This window comes from Salmo trutta, chromosome 7 (genome assembly GCF_901001165.1).
Source record: "Salmo trutta chromosome 7, fSalTru1.1, whole genome shotgun sequence".
Classification (NCBI taxonomy): Eukaryota; Metazoa; Chordata; class Actinopteri; order Salmoniformes; family Salmonidae; genus Salmo; species Salmo trutta.
The window spans coordinates 25,342,072-25,361,106 of record NC_042963.1 but is presented as its reverse complement, the minus strand read 5'-3'; the positions used below and the strand labels follow the sequence as shown (position 1 = coordinate 25,361,106).

Genomic DNA, 19,035 nt, shown 5'->3' with positions numbered 1-19,035 from the left:
ATCCAATTTCAGAAACACCATTTCACATTTTGCAACATAAGACCACATCCAGGTGGTGAGTCACATATGATGTTTACATCCTTTTTGTTGTGTAGAAAATATCCAGATCAAAGAAAATGTTTTTGTGACGATGAGGCAACGATTTTAGTTGTCTAACAAGATAATAGTATATTGTGATACCTTGCCTCGTAACTAGCTACGCGCCAAGGAGCCCAGAGAGCATGTCATGAAGATTGGAACGCCCCTTTCTACCCTGGGGTATAAAACATGTGAGTTAAGCATGTATATATCAGTATAAGTTGACCGCACACTGCTGCCAAGGTCTACGACTAGTCATGACCCCGAAACCCAACACGAGGAAGAGGACAAAGGAACCTCTTAACTACGGTTGAGTACTGTTGAGTAATGTATCTAAGAAAGTGAATTCAAGCAGGATCACCCTGTTATTCTTTTCAAGTCACCGGTTGTCTACACGACCCTTAAACCCGGCCATCCGAAGAACAAGATCCGCTAGCGGAACGCGGCCCACAAAGCCCTGGGCCCATCAGAGACACACAAAGAGATACCAAACGGAGACCTTCAACACGTAAATACAGGCATTACAATTCTTAACCATAAGAGCAGTAGTTCGGGGCAAGGTGTTAGGGCTAAAACTAAGAATAGTTTACAAATGTATCCAGGTGTGGCTTTCCGAACTTGTTCTTTCTCTCTCTTTAAATCTCCATCTTGTGTAACATGTGTCATATTGTGTTGGTCCGCTACAGACCTGTTGTCATTGTGTTAAGTTCTAACCAATAACCTAGACTGTTTGTGTATGTGTATCTTATCTTATCATTTAGCATGTTAGTAAATAAGTAATCAACTAAATTTGTGTGGTACGGAACGGTTAGTGAGACCCGGGTGTGTGCAGATTTACGAATTATGCGATGTTCAGAATAAGACTGATAAGGAAATTAAATAATTAGTGACTGCTATGACATCGATATATTCTGATATTCTTTGAGTTAATTCGGGAAACGGTACCTTATTAAACACACTTTTCCTGTGGTGCCCCATGTTACTGAGTTAATTGTTACATGATTAATTTAGTCATGTAATAATAAACATAGATATTATTCTATAAATAGCATGTCATCACATTAACGATAACATTGTCATGACGTTGCTATCTGGCTATGCACCATGCCATAGGCTTTCCCAAATGGCGGCAACTTTCCTGAAAGTAAATTTTTCACTCATCCCTGGTAGGCTACTCCAGGTATTTCCCTCCACACATCAACCACTGTTTGAGGAACATGCTGCCTCTTGCTCCAAGTGATATTCTGCCCAAACTCTGTATGCCATGGTCTTTCCAAACCTGTTCCGGCAGCTACCCAGTGCTTAATTTGGGAAAACAAGTGAATTGTCTTCGGAAACATTGATGGTAACATGTTTCCGCAACAAAACATATTTCATTAAAACGTTGACAGCCCCTCTCTTTGCGCGCTCAAGGAAGGAATGAAGGAGAGAGGGGAGGAGATGGAAATGCACAGTGGTGACATACTCTGAAGCTAAAGGTAATGTATCAGCCTATTAATTATGAAAATATAGGCTATTCAAACCAAATTCCCTATAATTGTAGGCTAACTCTGTAAGACGCCCACCCTGCACAATCAATGAACCAACAGCATCGCCTAGGTCTATACATTCTCTCCCAGACTCGGTGATATGAAGTTTGGAGCATAGCATAAGGTAACCAAGTCCATCCGGTATGCATAATAATACAGTCAACACTCAGAGGTGATAACTAGAATTTGTTTAATTTTGGAACATAGGCTAGACCAATTATGTACCAAAGACATGTTAAATCAGTTTTATTTTAAATGTTTTTCTACCATGAGTAATAGGCTATGTATTGTATAACCGTGCAGGGGTGGGCAATTCCAGTCCTCGACTCAAGGGCCTGATTTGGTGTCATAGTTTTTCCCCAGCCCCAGCTAACACACCTGACTCCAATAAAAACTTAATCATGATCTTCAGTTTGGAATGTAATTTTATTAATCAGCTGTGTTTGCTAGGGATGGAGAAAAAGTGACACCAATCAGGCCCTCAAGGACTGGAGTTGCCCACCCTGCATAACGGCACAATTAATGTTTTAATTCTGTTTTTTGGGTGGGTGGGGGCTCATATACAGGCCTATGCATAAGCTCTAATATGCGTCTGGATGGTTTGAATTAATTACAACGCACTATCAGTTTCATTGTTAAGCATTTTGAACTCAGTTTCAACCTGTTGTTGAACTTTCTTGAAATTGATCAATCACAGTCAGATGAGTTTTAAAAGCACATATTGTTTTGATGATGTGTTTGATGTGATTTTCAATTTGCATTGATGTCAGAGTGGTTAGAGGGACAAAAGAGCCCTGAGTACCAGGCCTTTAGCGACCTGATAATCATTTGCGAATTGGGTACTACCAACGTATGTCCAGAGTGCATTAAAGGAGATTAACGTGACTCAACCGTCACATGGAATTTTACTGCGGTCATGACTCATGACTGCTGGTGTGGCGGTAATGCAGTCACCACAGCCCTAGCCTCTGTTCCTCCTCTCTGGTCTCCCACTGTGCAGTACTATTGTAATCCCCCTGCCATAGAGACAGAGTGAAGCCCTATTATGAAGGTGGTCTGACACACACTCAAGGCTCACTGAGAAATCATCTAGAAAGAATCCACTGGCTCAGCTAGTACGAAGCTACACGCATGCATGCACAGATAGTAGCAGAGTGCTCTTTCTATAACTCACTTCAATGAGACTGAAGGCTTAATGGAGGGTGATGCAAGAACTGTGTGTATGTGTGTGTAGTTGTGTGGATGGTTCTGTGGTTGTGAGGACCAACACACACACACACACACACACAAAGGCTTGCTCCCAGAGGGAGTGTAGCGCTCATGTTGAGGGCCGCTAGAACATCCAGCGTTGCTGCTGAACATTGCTTTGACGTTATACCGGAGTCAACCTCTGTCCCTGGCCTGACCTCCACATATTGACAGAGGTGAGGCTCAGACAGACATTTGACTAGGCTTGGGCAGTTTAACTTATATACCGTATGCCAGGGTATTTGGAAATAGTCATGGGATGGTTTTTCAATACCGTTGAAACAACTTTCTTGAAGTTTTTCAATAAAATGTAATATTTATAGCTACGTTTTAACCTGTTGGGGCTAGGGGGCAGTATTTGCACGGCCGGATAAAAAACGTACCCGATTTAATCTGGTTACTACTCCTGCCCAGTAACTAGAATATGCATATAATTATTGGCTTTGGATAGAAAACACCCTAAAGTTTCTAAAACTGTTTGAATGGTGTCTGTGAGTATAACAGAACTCATTTGGCAGGCCAAAACCTGAGAAGATTCCTTACAGGAAGTGGCCTGTCTGACCATCTCTAACAAAAACAGGGGATCTCTGGCATGACGTGACACTTCCTACGGCTCCCATAGGCTCTCAGAACCCGGGAAAAATTTGAATGACGTAATTCCAGGCCCAGGCTGAAACACACTAGCGCGTTTGGCAAGTGCTCTATCAGAGGGCAATCAGACTGAGGCTCGTGCATGAGGGGATAGCATGCTTTTACTTTCACTCTCTTTGTAATAAAAAACGATTTCCCGGTCGGAATATTATCGCTTTTTTACGAGAAAAATGGCATAAACATTTATTTTAAACAGCGGTTGACATGCTTCGAAGTACGATAATGGAATATTTCGATTTTTTTTGTCACGAAATGCGTCGTGCTCGTAACCCTTATTTACCCTTTCGGATAGTGTCTTGAACGCACGAACAAAACGCCACTATTTGGATATAACAATGGATTATTTGGGACCAAACCAACATTTGTTATTGAAGTAGAAGTCCTGGGAGTGCATTCTGACGAAGACAGCAAAGGTAATAACATGGTAATAAAATTTTTCTTATAGTAAATCTGACTTTGGTGAATGCTAAACTTGCTGGGTGTCATAATAACTAGCCCTGTGATGCCGGGCTATCTACTTAGAATATTGCAAAATGTGCTTTCACCGAAAAGCTATTTTAAAATTGGACATATCGAGTGCATAGAGGAGTTCTGTATCTATAATTCTTAAAATAATTGTTATGTTTTTTGTGAACGTTTATTGATATATAAACTGATATATAAACTTTGATATATAAAATATATTTTGATTTGTTTAACACTTTTTTGATCACTACATGATTCCATATGTGTTATTGTATTGTTTTGATGTCTTCACTATTATTCAACAATGTAGAAAGTAGTCAAAATAAAGAAAAACCCTTGATTGAGTAGGTCTGTCCAAACTTTTGACTGGTACTGTATATTTTCTTTATACTTCAAGGGGTTTTAAAATTCAAAATCAAATAGCAAAATGATCCTTGGTATGAACTTTGATTTGATTTGAACTTAAAACAATTCCATAAAGCTTAGGAGAACCGCCGATTATAACGGCTGTTGAAATTGTAGAGGAGGTCCAACAGTTTTTGCACTGATGGAGCCAGTGCTTTAGACACCCTCAAGGTCCGGTGATCCAAGTCCAAAACAGAATCAAAATCCCTGGGAAGGAGTCCAGATAGGTGCTGGAATATCCGAAGCCAGGAGGGCGAAGCTGTTCAACAACTGTATTTGGGTCAGGCTTCCCATCGCCAAAGAAGCCCCACTCGCCACAGTCCACTTCCCGCCAGTTGATCTACTGCGGGCGACATGCCTCCATGGTTGGGCAGAAGAAATGGCGATAGTATAATCCACTAAATCCACCAGAAGCGAAGGTCCTGCTCCAGACTTCTTCGGGGAGGGGTCCCTGGAAGGCATTTCCCATTCAGTCAATGAGTGTTGAGATGGTGGCGAGTTCAGACGTCCTTTGTTCTCCTCTTGTCGTGTCCCGTGTATATGTATATGTATATATGTATATATATATATATATATATATATATATATATATATATATATATATATTTACATATTTTCTTCGCATGTCGTTTTACATATTTTTTTCTCATCCACACAATATGAACGCCCAGTAGCTCTCATTTGCATTTGTATTTATTATGGATCCCCATTACAATACATTCACAGATTTCACAACACACTGTGTGCCCTCAGGCCCCTACTCCACCACTACCACTTATCTACAGTACTAAATCCATGTGTAGTATATGTGTAATATTAGCTCTCTGTGTACATCCAAGGGCCAGCCGTGCTGCCCTGTTCTGAGCCAATTGCAATTTTCCTTAGTCCTTTTTTGTGGCACCTGACCACACGACTGAACAGTAGTCAAGGTGCGACAAAACTAGGGCCTGTAGGACCTGCCTTGTTGATAGAGTTGTTAAGAAGGCACAGCATCGCTTTATCATAGACAGACTTCTCCCCATCTAAGCTACTACTGCATCAATATGTTTTGACCATGACAGTTTACAATCTAGTGTTACTCTAAGCAGTTTAGTCATCTCAACTTGCTTAATTTCCACATTATTCATTACAAGATTTAGTTGAGGTTTAGGGTTTAGTGAGTGTTTTGTTCCAAATACAATGCTTTTAGTTTTAGAAATATTTAGGGCTAACTTATTCCTTGCTACCCACTCTGAAACTAACTGTGGCTCTTTGTTGAGTGTTGCAGTCATTTCAGTCACTGTAGTAGCTGACGTGTATAGTGTTGAGCCATCCACATACATAGTCACTCTGGCTTTACTCAAAGTCAGTGGCATGTCGTTAGTAAAAATTTAAAAAAGCAAGGGGCCTAAACAGCTACCCTGGGGAATTCCTGACTCAAACTGGCTTATATTTGAGAGGCTTCCATTAAAGAACATCCTCTGTGTTCTGTTAAACAAGTAACTCTTTATCCACATCATAGCAGGGGGTGTAAAGCCATAACAAGTTTTTCCAGCAGCAGACTATGATCGATAATGTCAAAAGCTGCACGGAAGACTAACAAGACAGCCCCCACAATCATTTTATCATCAATTTCTCTCAGCCAATCATCAGTCATTTGTGTAAGTGCTGTGCTTGTTAAGTGTCCTTCCCTATAAGCATCCTGAAATTATGTTGTCAATTTGTTTACTGTGAAATAGCATTGTATCTGGTCAAACACAATTTCTTACAGAAGTTTACAAAGGGTTGGTAACAGTCTGATTGGTCGGCTATTTGAGCCAGTAAAGGGTGATTTACTATTATTGTGTAACGGAATGACTTTAGCTTCCTTCCAGGCCTGAGGGCACATGCTCTCTAGTAGGTTTAAATTGAAGATGTGGCAAATAGGAGTGGCAATATCATCTGCTATTATCCTCAGTAATTTTCCATCCAGATTGTCAGACCCCGGTGGCTTGTCATTGTTGATAGACAACAATAATTTTTTTCAGCTCTTTCACACTGACTTTTCGGAATTCAAAAGTACAATTCTTGTCTTTCATAATTTGGTCCGATGTACTTGGATGTGTAGTGTCAGCGTTTGTTACTGGCATGCCATCCCTAAGTTTGCTTATCTTGCCAATGAAAAAGTTATTCATGTAGCTTGCAATATCAGTGGGCTTTGTGATGAATGAGCCATCTGATTCAATTGATTGACACACACACACACACACACACACACACACACACACACACACACACACACACACACACACACACGCACACACGCACACACGCACACACACAGCTATAGTCTAATTGGTGCTTTAACTGGTGCAGGTCAGATCAGGTCTGCCTTAAATTAACCACTGGAGAGATCTGTAATGCTTACAGAAAGAGAGATGAGAGAAGATGGGTGGGTAGGAGGTAGAGATTGTGTGTATCAGGAAGAAAGAGCGAAAGGGGAAGAAGAAGAAAGAGGAAGTAGCTACTGAAAGAGTGGAAAATAATGCGGACTGAGACAGAGGAAAGCAATCCAGAAAGGAATAGCGAGTGAGAGATTGTAATGTATTCTTTCCAATAAGTTTGTGAGTTTGTGCAGTGTTATAGAAATATAATTAATTCTCTCTCTTCTCATACCAGTTCTGTGGTTTGACCTGTTGTGGGAGTTGTGGCTGGCTGTGAACACCCAGTAGCTGTATTTATGTATTGATCAGGGCACCTCTCTCAGTATCTTTCTGTGTAACTGCACAATAGCGACCCCTTCAGCCCTACTTCACCTCCGCCCTCCCCTGAGACCCCACAGCCTTACAGCTGCCAGAACTATTGGCTGTGTGTGTGCATGTGCGAGCGGGCGAGTAAATCTCAGTTGTGGCTCTAAATACAAACAGACAACTGTATCCAAATCCATATCCTCGGCTGCAACATTAACACCTACTGTAAATCATTGTTTACTTAAATTATTTTAAGAGTTGCACCCTCGCTGATGTTGGTTTCTATCCATCTTGGATGGGGTGTTTGAAGCAACCATTTGTTTTGCCATAAGCTGAAAGGAGGGGCTTTGATTTTGTTCAAGTGTCTCTCCTCTACAGCGCTGAAACATAAAAACTGAGAGAATGAATGTATTTCCATGTCAGCCGTGTGCGTACTTGTGCTGAAGTCAGGTGCAGGAGAGCAGAGAATTGTGAACAGGCGCACACTTTATTTCAGCAGGAGAGATATACAGATGGACACAGCTGCTTCCAAAAACCTCCAGCCAACAAGGCAAAGTGTAAAACGCGCAAAACAGTCACATAACAACAAATGTATAACAATACAAACAGGCTTTGTGAAATAACACGGGAAAAACGCACGCAAGCCTAGTGCGTAAAAAAACCGTGTAACGCAAAAACAATATCACACAAAGACAGGGGAATAAATACATGTGTGATTGGGGAATGAAAACCAGGTGTGCAGGGAACAAGGCAAAACAAATGGATACATGAAAAATGGAGCGGCGATGGCTAGAAAGCCTGTGACGCCGAACGCCGCCCGAACAAGGAGAGGAGCAGACTTCGTCGGAGGTCGTGACATTCCACTGTGTTCTTCCCTCTTTCAGCCTCTGGAGAGAGTGCTTGTCACTTCTAACTATGGCCTCTCTATGAAACAAAACACTATTACCCTCTTTCTCCTCGTCTGCACTGGAGGTCGAAACAGACAAGGGCCCCTTATGAACACTATGGGCACCACAGGCAGACAGAAAGCTGCTGGGAACAAACAGACTACATTTCAGACTAACATAAAGTTCAGGCCTGATCAAATTTTCAGGCTTGGTCAAAATCTTTCGCTAATATTGATGCAATCCACCATGTGTTGGAGAGGTCTGTGGTATATGCACTGAACAAAAATATAAAAAGACAATGTAAGGTGTTGGTCCAATGTTTCATGAAGTGAAATAAAAAAATCCCAGAAACTTTCCTTACGCACAAAAAAGCTTATTTCTCTCAAATTTTGTGCACAAATTTGTTTACATCCCTGTTAGTGAGCATTTTTCATTTGCCAAGATAATCCATCCACCTGACAGGTGTGGCAAATCAAGAAGCATGATCATTACACAGGTGCACCTTGTGCTGGGGACAATAAAAGGCCACTCTAAAATCTGCAGTTTTGTCACACAACAGAATGCCACAGATGTCTCGAGTTGAGGGAGCATGCAATTGGCATGCTGACTGCAGGAATGTCCACCAGAGCTGTTGCCAGACAATTGCATGTTCATTTCTCTACCATAAGCCGCCTCCAACGTCATTTTATAGAATTTGGCAGTACGTCCAACTGGCCTCACAACCGCAGACCACATGTAACCATGCCGGTCCAGGACCTCCACATCCGGCTTCTTCACCTGCGGGATCCTCTGAGACAAGCCGCTGGACAGCTGATGAAACTGAGTTTGCACAACCTAAGGATTTCTTAACAAACTGTCAGAAACCATCTCAGGGAAGCTTATCTGCGTACTCGTCGTCCTAACCATGATCTTGACCTGATTGCAGTTCGGCGTCATGAACGACTTCAGTGGGCAAATGCTCACTGGAAGAAGTGTGCTCTTCACAGATGAACTCCAATTTCAACAGTACTGGGCAGATGGCAGACAGCGTGTATGGTGTCATGTGGGCGAGCAGTTTGCTGATGTCAACGTTGTGAACAGAGTGCCCCATGGTGGCGGTGGGGTTATGGTATGGGAAGGCATAAACTATGGACAATGAACGCAATTGCATTTTATCGATGGCAATTTTAATGCACAGAGATACTGTGACCAGATCCTCAGGCCCATTGTCGTGGTATTCATCTGCTACCATCACCTCATGTTTCAGCATGATAACGGACGGCCCCATGTCGCAAGGATCTGTACACAATTCCTGGAAGCGGAAAATGGCCTGCATACTCACCTGACATGAGTGGGACAACATTCTACAGGCCACAATCAACAGCCTGATCAACTCTATGTGAAGGAGATGTGTCACACTGCATAATGCAAGTGGTGGTCACACCAGATACTGACTGGTTTTCTGATCCACACCCTTACCTTTTTTTTAGATATCTGTGACCAACAGATGCATATCTGTATTCCCAGTCATGTAAAATCCATCGATCTGGGCCTAATTCATTTGACTGATTTCCTTACATGAACTGTAACTCATCTTTGAAATTGTTCCACGTTTGTATTTTTGTTCAGTGTAGTAAAGGACAGGGGTACTAAAGTACTATTTGAGAAGGTTGAGACACACAAATGTCCTAGGTGGCAAAGGTCCATGGATGGGTATTGTCATTTTTCAGCGTGGCAACAAACCCCCACCTCGCAACCCATGCAACTCCACATTGTTCAAACCCCTTTTTTGCAGTTTTAAAGCTCATTACCTACAATTCTACAGATTTTGCGATGGGGCTGAGAAAAAATGTTTCAGTTTTAAAGCTCATTTCCTTAAATTCTAGACTTTACTATGTCTTATGTGTGTACATTTGATACTAGGGGACAATTTGTAAGTCGCTCTGGATAAGAGCGTCTGCTAAATGACGTAAATGTAAATGGGTCAAGAACCCAATTATTTGCAAATTCATTGATTGGTCCCTGGTTCCATTTTAAAAGGTTTAAAAGCCTCATTCCTTCTTATTTCTATAAAAGCCCTGAAGGCCAAAATCCAAGATGCTTTGGTTCTAATTTTTGCAATAAAGAAGCTTTTTATATTTAATTCCATTGTCCTCCTAGTGTTGCTGAATCTCCTCTCCCCTCAGTTTGTTCCTCAATTCATGCACCTTGGTTGGAAAGCGAGGTAGCAGCAGTGAGTCCCGACTGATTTAAAAAATATATATATCTATTATCTTTTTTGACTTCGTTCTGCGTCCGGATCCAATATTAAAACACAAACTTGTCATTCAGTAAACTTTGACAAAAAACACATGTCTTATAATTTACAATATTAAATACCAATATCAAAATAACAAGTAACACAATTGAGTACGGCTGGTATAGGTTATACATTCTGTAAAAATGGGATGGACCTTTGACCTGGCACCCTCTACTTTCCCCCTTCCTGAAGTTCCTGAACTAATTTTGAACCCTTTGTTGCCCCTCACTGGAGAGGCCTGAACATTTATGTCCCTCTGGAATGTTCAGATGTTCAGGTTTCAGGATAAATCAATTCTCCAAGGAGAATATTCCATTAACGTCCCACCAAATATCCACAACATGGTTACCATGTTCTCAGAATGTAAGATGTTAATGTTCTAGACACATTTTAAGAGGTGTCCAATTTTGGTAACACTTTACAATAATGTTCCATTTGTAGAGGGTTGATAAAGAGTTTAATTATCAAATCAAATTATTTGTCACATGCGTCGAATACAACAAGCCCTAAACCAACAATGCAGTTCAAGAAATAGAGTAAAAAATATATTTACTAAAGAAACAAAGTAAAAAAAGAAAATCAAAAGTAACACAAGAAAATTACACAACAATAATGAGGCTATATATAGGGGTACCGGTACCGAGTCAATGTGCAGGGTACAGGTTAGTCGAGGTAATTTCTACATGTAGGTAGGGGTAAAGTGACTATGCATAGATAATAAACAGTGAGTAGCGGCATGTAAATAGTCCAGGTGGCTATTTGATTAGTTGTTCAGCAGTATTATGGTTTGGGGGTAGAAGCTGTTAGGAGCCTTTGGACCTAGACTTGGCACTCCGGTACCACTTGCCATGCGGTAGCAGAGGGAACAGTCTATTACATTTACGTCATTTAGCAGACGCTCTTATCCAGAGCGACTTACAGTAGTGAAAGCATACATTTCAATTCATTTCATACATTTTTTATTTTATTTTCCCGAACTGGCCCCCTGTGGGAATCAAACCCACAACCCTGGCATTGCAAACACCATTGCAAACACCATGCTCTACCAACTGAGCCACAGTCTATGTCTATGACTTGGATGACTGGAATCTTTGACAATTTATGGGCCTTACTCTGACACCGCCTAGTATATTGGTCCTGGATGGCAGGAATCTTGGCCCCAGTGATGTACTGGGCCGTACACACTACCTTCTGTAGCGCCTTGCGGTCAGAGGCCGAGCAGTTGCCACATCAGGCGGCGATGCAACCGGTCTGGATCCTCTCAATGGTGCAGCTGTATAACTTTTTAAGGATCTGGGGACCCATGCCAACTCTTATCAGTCTCCTGAGGGGGAAAAGGTGTTGTTGTGCCCTCTTCACAACTGTCTTGGTGTGTTTGGACTATGATGGTTAGTTTGTGATGTGGACACCAAGGAACTTGAAAGTCTCGACCCGTTCCACTACAGCCCTGTCGATGTTAACGTTAATGGGGGCCTGGTCGGCCCTCATTTTCTTAGTCCACAATCAGCTCCTTTGTCTTGGGGTAGAGGTTGTTGTCCTGGCACCACACTGCCAGTTCTCTGACCTCCTTCCTCTAGGCTGTTTCATAGTTGTCAGTGATCAGGCCCATGACTGTTGTGTCGTCAGCAAACTTAATGATGGTCTTGGAGTCATGCTTGGCCACGCAGTTTTGGGTGAACAGGGAGTACAGGAGAAGACTAAGCATGCACCGCTGAGGGGCCCCAGTGTTGAGAATCAGCATGGCAGATATGTTGTTGCCTAGCCTTATCACCTGGGGGCAGCCCGTCAGGAAGTCCAGGATCCAGTTGCAGAGGGATGTCTTTAGTCCCAGTGTCCTTAGCTTAGTGAAAAGCTTTGTGGGCACTATGGTGTTGAACACTGAGCTGTAGTCAATGAACAGAATTCTCACATAGGTGTTCCTTTTGTGCAGGTTGGAAAGGGCAGTGTGGAGTGTGAATTATGTTATTAACGGTTATCTAATCATTTTTAAACCAATGATGTAAAATCACTTTAAGGTATTACTTAAGTTGTTTTTTGGGGGGTATCTGCACTTTACTTTAGTATTCATATTTTTGACTACTTTACTTCACTACAATCCTGAAGAAAATATTGTACTTTTTACTCCATACATTTTTCCTGACAACCCAAAATACTCCATACATTTTCCCTGACAACCCAAAGTACTCCTTACATTTTGAATGCTTAGCAGAACAGGAAAATTGTGAAATTCACATACTTACCAAGAGAAGACATGGTCATCCCTGCTGCCTCTGTTCTGGCAGACTCACTAAACAGAAATGCATATTTTGAGTGTTGGAGTGTGCCCCTGGCTATCCACATATTTTAAAAACAAGAACACAGTGCCATCCACTTTTGTCACGTCCTGACCAGCAAGGGGTCATTTTGTTATTGTAGTTGGTCAGGACGTGGCAGGGGTGTGTTTGTTTTGTGTGTTTCGGGGTTTATGTTCTCTATTTCTATGTGGGTTTTCTAGTTTGTCTATTTCTATGTTAGTTTTGGGAACGACCTCCAATTAGAAGCATCTGGTTGTCGTTGCTTCTAATTGGAGGCCATATTTAAGTGGGTTTATTTTCTCTTGTGTTTGTGGGTGGTTGTTTCTTTGTATAGCTGTGTAGCCTTACAGGACTGTCGTTCAATTTTTTCTTGTTTTGTTTAGTGTTCACATTTAAAAAATAAAAGTTAACCTCTCTGGGCCAGCGTCCCACCCTAATCAACAGCCAGTGGAATCGCGTTGCGCGAAATGCAAAACGTCATAAATGCTATAACTTCAATTTCTCAAACATATGACTATTTTACACCGTTTTATAGATACACCTCTCCTGAATCGAACCACGTTGTCCGATTTCAAAAAGGCTTTACAGCAAAAGCAAAACATTAGATTATGTCAGCAGAGTACCCACCCAGAAATAATCACACAGCCATTTTCAAAGCAACTAGATGCATCACAAATACCCAAAACACAGCTAAATGCAGCACTAACCTTTGACAACCTTCATCAGATGACACTCCTAGGACATCATGTTACACAATACATGCATTTTGTGTTCGATAAAGTTCATATTTATATATAAAAACAGCATTTTACATCGGCGCGTGACGTTCAGAAAATCTTTTCCCTCAAATAATTCCGGTGAATTAGCGCTACAATTTACAAAATTACTATTCGAAAAAATTGTTTAAATGTAATATTGTCATTCAAAGACTTATATATTAACATGTCTTGAATGCCATCGCTTTGCCAGATTTAAAAATAACTTTACTGGGAAATCACACTTTGCAATAAACGACGTGGTATGCCCAGAAAAATAGTCTAGGCTATACATGTTTTGAGCCATCTTGGAACGATCAACCATCAAAAATACTATTGTAAATAATCCCTTACCTTTGATTATCTTTATCAGAAGGCAATTCTAGGAATACCAGGTCCATAACAAATGTAGTTTTGTTCAAAAAAGTTAATCATTTATGTCCCAATAGTGTTAGCGCGCTCCGAAGGCCTACTACAAATGTACCGTGTGCGTCGGACTTGTCGTCAGGAATGAGCAAAAAAAATATATTTAATTTCGTTCAAACATGTCAAACGTTGTATAACATAAATCTTTTGGGCGTTTTTCAACTAGAGCTCCAATAAGATTCCATGGGGACGGTTGCATTGTCTTCCAAAACGTTTCGAAAAGGGAGAGTAGCCATGGGCGCCGACGTCACAATGGTAATGGCCCATCCCCTGTGACCAATATCAACAGCCTCTCTTTGGGTCAGTTTCTACCATAGAAGACTCAAACCACTTTGTAAAGACTGGGGACATCTAGTGGAAGCCATAGGAAGTGCTAAATGATTCATAACCCCCTGTGTGTTTCAATGGCAAATGTTTGAAGTGATATCCACACATCAGATTTCAGTTTCCTGTCAGGATTTGTCTCAGGGTTTTGACTGCCATATGAGTTATTTTATAATCACAGACACCATTCAAACAGTTTTAGAAACTTTAGGGTGTTTTCTATCCAAATCAAACAATTATATGCATATTCTAGTTACTAGGCAGGAGTAGTAACCAGATTAAATCGGGTACGTTTTTTATCCGGCCGTGCAAATACTGCCCCCTATCCATAACAAGTCGGCAGTATTTGCACGGAATCGTCCCAACTACGTAACAGCCAGTGGAATCCTGTGGCGCTTTCCTGTCCGATTTCAAAAAGGCTTTACAATGAAAGCAAAACATTAGATTATGTCAGCAGAGTACCCAGCCAGAAATAATCAGACACCCATTTTTCAAGCTAGCATATAATGTCACATAAATCCAAACCACAGCTAAATGCAGCACTAACCTTTGATGATCTTCATCAGATGACACCCCTAGGACATTATGTTATACAATACATGCATGTTTTGTTCAATCAAGTTCATATTTATATCAAAAAACAGCTTTTACATTAGCATGTGACGTTCAGAACTAGCATACCCCCCGCAAACTTCCGGTGAATTTACTAAATTACTCACGATAAACGTTGACAAAAAACATAACAATTATTTTAAGAATTATAGATACAGAACTCCTTTATGCACTCGCCATGTCCGATTTAAAATAGCTTTTCGGTGAAAGCACATTTTGCAATATTCTAAGTAGATAGCCCAGCCATCAACACACCCACCAAGTTTAGCTCTCACCAAACTCAGATTTACTATAAGAAAAATGTTATTACCTTTGCTGTTCTTCGTCAGAATGCACTCCCAGGTCTTCTACTTCAATAACAAATGTTGGTTTGGTCCCAAATAATCCATAGTTATATCCAAATAGCGGCGTTTTGTTCGTGCGTTCAAGACACTATCCGAAAGGGTAAATAAGGGTGACGAGCATGCGCCCGGCGTGTTTCGTGACAAAAAAATTCTAAATATTCCATTACCGTACTTCGAAGCATGTCAACCGCTGTTTAAAATCAATTTTTATGCCATTTTTCTCGTAAAAAAGCGGTAATATTCCAACCGGGAAAGCGTGTTTACGTTCAAAGAGAGAGAAAGTAAAAACACGGGATCCCCTCGTGCACGAACCTCAGTCTGATGGCCCTCTGATCGACAACCATCCAAACGCTCTAAAGTTTTTCAGCCAGTGGCTGGAATGACATCATTCAGCTTTTTCCTGGGTTCTGAGAGCCTATGGGAGCCGTAGGAAGTGTCACGTTACAGCAAAGATCCTAAATTTTCTTTAAACAGAGCCAAGAAGCCCAAGGAATGGTCAGAGAGGGTACTTCCTGTTTGGAATCTTCTCAGGTTTTTGCCTGCCATATGAGTTCTGTTATACTCACAGACACCATTCAAACAGTTTTAGAAACTTTAGGGTGTTTTCTATCCAAAGCCAATAATTATATGCATATTCTAGTTTCTGGGCAGTAGTAATAACCAGATTAAATCGGGTACGTTTTTTATCCGGCCGTGTAAATACTGCCCCCTAGCCCTAACATGATAAGGTGCTCTACCATGTCTACCACATTATAGTCTATACTGTATGTTCTTTATGTGTGTATATACAGTATTTTCAAACCTTACCCTCTACATTTTATTACTCTTTAATAAGGGTTCAAGTAGCGAAGCCCTATTGTATTTGTTCCAGTTCATTATTGTTATTATTAAGTAATTTTTTTCTGCCATTTTGGGGGGGAAAAACAAAGGCCCAGGACTGTGCAACTTAGCAACATGGTAAAGGTCCAACGGCCACATCCTCTAATGCAATACCATGCCAATTGGCCACATGGTGGCGTTTATAATAAGCAATTCAAAATGCAAACTTTTTAAGATCAGCCCGCGCACCCGTGTGACCTGGTCATGAAATTTTGTCCATAAGTCCCTCTCCTCAAAAGGAACAAATTTCCCTCAAGAAACAATAAAGTACTCCATGATGGATTTTCCACCATTTAGAATTGTGTACAAATCACTTAAAAAAACTACTCCTCTAGCACCAATTGACCGATCTACACAAACACTTGACATGTATGGACCAAGGTCCCTCAACGCAATATTTTGTAGACTAGTAACAAAAACAATTTTAAATTCATACAAATCAAACGACATTCGTATTGTGACAGAAAATTGGTGCACATGTTCCAAATACTGTCAAAACTCAACATATCTAAGCGCATTTCGATCTACCACATGGTGGCGCTATAACGGGCACATTTACATTTCTTGATCTGTTTGACTTAGTGATGAAATTTGGCACACACACTCAGGCTGAACACATTGGCTCTCATGATCTTTAGTTTCCTCGAGTGTTGATGACTTCCTTAGAAACAGAGAGGACACCGACTTTTGAGTGTTAAGAATTAAAACACTTAAGTCCTTCCAACTGGCATGGAAGGGCCTACCCACTGGGTTGACTCAACATAGTTTCCATGTCATGACAATGAAGTTACATTGACCCAACGTGGAGTAGGAGTTAAATTGATGTCTGTGCCCAGTGGGTAGTTTTCAGAGGTGTAAGGATAATTTGGCGTCTGAAACTAGGGCATTTGGTGCAGCGTTAGTTCAAGTTTTAATGTCACATGTACAAATACAGTATTCGTGTTGAGTATGGGTTATTTTTGTTGACCCTATAATTGGAAAATAATTACCTAAACTGTCAGGACAATTTGTGTGCTTGCTTGTGTGTATGAGTGTAACTTACAGTATATTTATTAACACAGGTGACGTTATACATGAACTAGAGTTTAGATACACGTAGGTAACTGTGTGTGTGTGTGTGTGGCTGTGTTTGTATATTCCTGATTTCTTATAAAAATTTGCCCTGGACTGTGCTTAGGGCTGTGTGTTTATGTGTATGCATCTGTCTGTGTGTGTGTGTGTGCTCACTGGCATATTTTGCTGCAGCAATAGGATGTGTGTGTATCTCCCGTCAGTAACATTGGTTGGTCAACCAGCTAAAGAGTGTGTGCAGAACTCCCATCAGTGAACAGGGGGTGCTACAGGACTGTAGAACCCCTCTAACCAATCAGCAAACAGATCTGGATGAGCCCGGCTTCCCACTGGCAGATTCCTTTTTTCCACTGTCGTCTCCCGACGGTTGTCGTCTCTCCACCTCTCTCTCCCTTCCCCCGTCTCCATCACCGTTCCTGGGATGTAAATTAGCTGCAGCGGGGGCTGTATGTTGGAGCATTGGTAGAGAACCAGGGATAGAGTGATTTAGAGGCTGGCCAAGCCAGGGAGGGAGGCACTGTGCCTGGGCACGGGGCTAGAGGACGGCTGGGAGGAAAGGGCTCTCTGGATGTATACCTGTGGAGGACGGCGCACCTCTTTTACCAGCTGGGCCAGCAGCAGATAAGGTGCCTGCACAGTGTGTGTGTGTGTGTGTGTGTGTGTGTGTGTGTGTGTGTGTGTGTGTGTGTGTGTGTGTGTGTGTGTGTGTGTGTGTGTGTGTGTGTGTGTGTGTGTGTGTGTGTGTGTGTGTGTGAGCGTTTGTGTGCGTGCGTATCTGCGTGTGTCCATGCATGTGTGTGTGTGTGTGTGGGGGGGGGCATTTCAGCATTGATTCGGCACTGATTGTGTCAATGTGATTTTCACACTGCGACAGTCGGATCATCTTTTCCCCATCAGCTAGCATTTTCTACTTGTTTCCCTCTCCTCCTTTCCACCCTTTCTTCTCCTACTGTGCTCTAACCAGCAGAGCTGTCTGCTTTTATGGTGGGATTCACCACAGTGTGTCATTCATTTTTACATAAGGTGTTATTGATGAGGACGAGCTCTGTGTTTTCAGATCAAATCATTGCAGTTGTCAGGGTTATGGGCTGTGTGTGTGTTTCTTTGTTTTAGATCAGTGCAGTTGACACTGTCTAGAGGCAGTTGTGTGTGCTACTGTAAAAGCATCTCCTCTTGATGGACTGTAAACAATTGTCGTCGTGTATGCATGATTGCCTGTGCCAGTGGATTAGATACTGTGTGTACCGTAATAGCTTGAACATACAAGATTATATGAATGTCCTACTGTATACTGATTGAGTGTCGTCTCTGTTTGTGAGGTAGTCATCATTCCAAGTAAGCAGAGAGCTCACTGTTTGGCCATCCTCTGTGTTAAGTGAGAGGTAATTTGATTTGTAGATCCAAATCAAATGTTATTCGTCACATGCTTCGTAAACAGGTGTGGACTAACAGTGAAACGCTTACTTATGGGCCCTTCCCAAAGTGCTGATAGATAAGTAAAACATAATAATTAAGGTAATAATAGATAAACAACGACTAACAATAACTTGGCTATATACAGTGCATTTGGAAAGTATTCAGACCCCCTTTGTTAGGTTGGAGCCTTATTCTAAAATGGATGAAAAAAATATACACTGCTCAAAAAAATAAAGGGAACACTTAAACAACACAATGTAACTCCAAGTCAATCACACTTCTGTGAAATCAAACTGTCCACTTAGGAAGCAACACTGATTGACAATAAATTCCACATGCTGTTGTGCAAATGGAATAGACAACAGGTGGAAATGATAGGCAATTAGCAAGACACCCCCAATAAAGGAGTCGTTCGGCAGGTGGTGACCACAGACCACTTCTCAGTTCCTATGCTTCCTGGCTGATGTTTTGGTCACTTTTGAATGCTGGCGGTGCTTTCACTCTAGTGGTAGCATGAGACGGAGTCTACAACCCACACAAGTGGCTCAGGTAGTGCAGCTCATCCAGGATGGCACATCAATGCGAGCTGTGGCAAGAAGGTTTGCTGTGTCTGTCAACGTAGTGTCCAGAGCATGGAGGCGCTACCAGGAGACAGGCCAGTACAT

At 41.5% G+C, this 19,035-nt stretch overlaps 1 protein-coding gene across 12 annotated transcripts in view; it reads left to right on the top strand.

Moving 5' to 3' along the window:
* Positions 1-19,035, top strand: part of LOC115197173 (membrane-associated guanylate kinase, WW and PDZ domain-containing protein 2) — a 268,454-nt gene that overhangs the window by 8,303 nt on the left and 241,116 nt on the right. The window contains exon 1 of one of the 12 annotated variants that reach the window (XM_029758472.1): positions 17,315-17,580. The exons of the other annotated variants lie outside the window; for them this stretch is intronic. The gene's annotated coding sequence lies outside the window, so the exon portion shown is untranslated. Of the gene's footprint in view, positions 1-17,314; positions 17,581-19,035 lie in introns of those variants that run through there. 12 annotated transcript variants of the gene reach the window in all.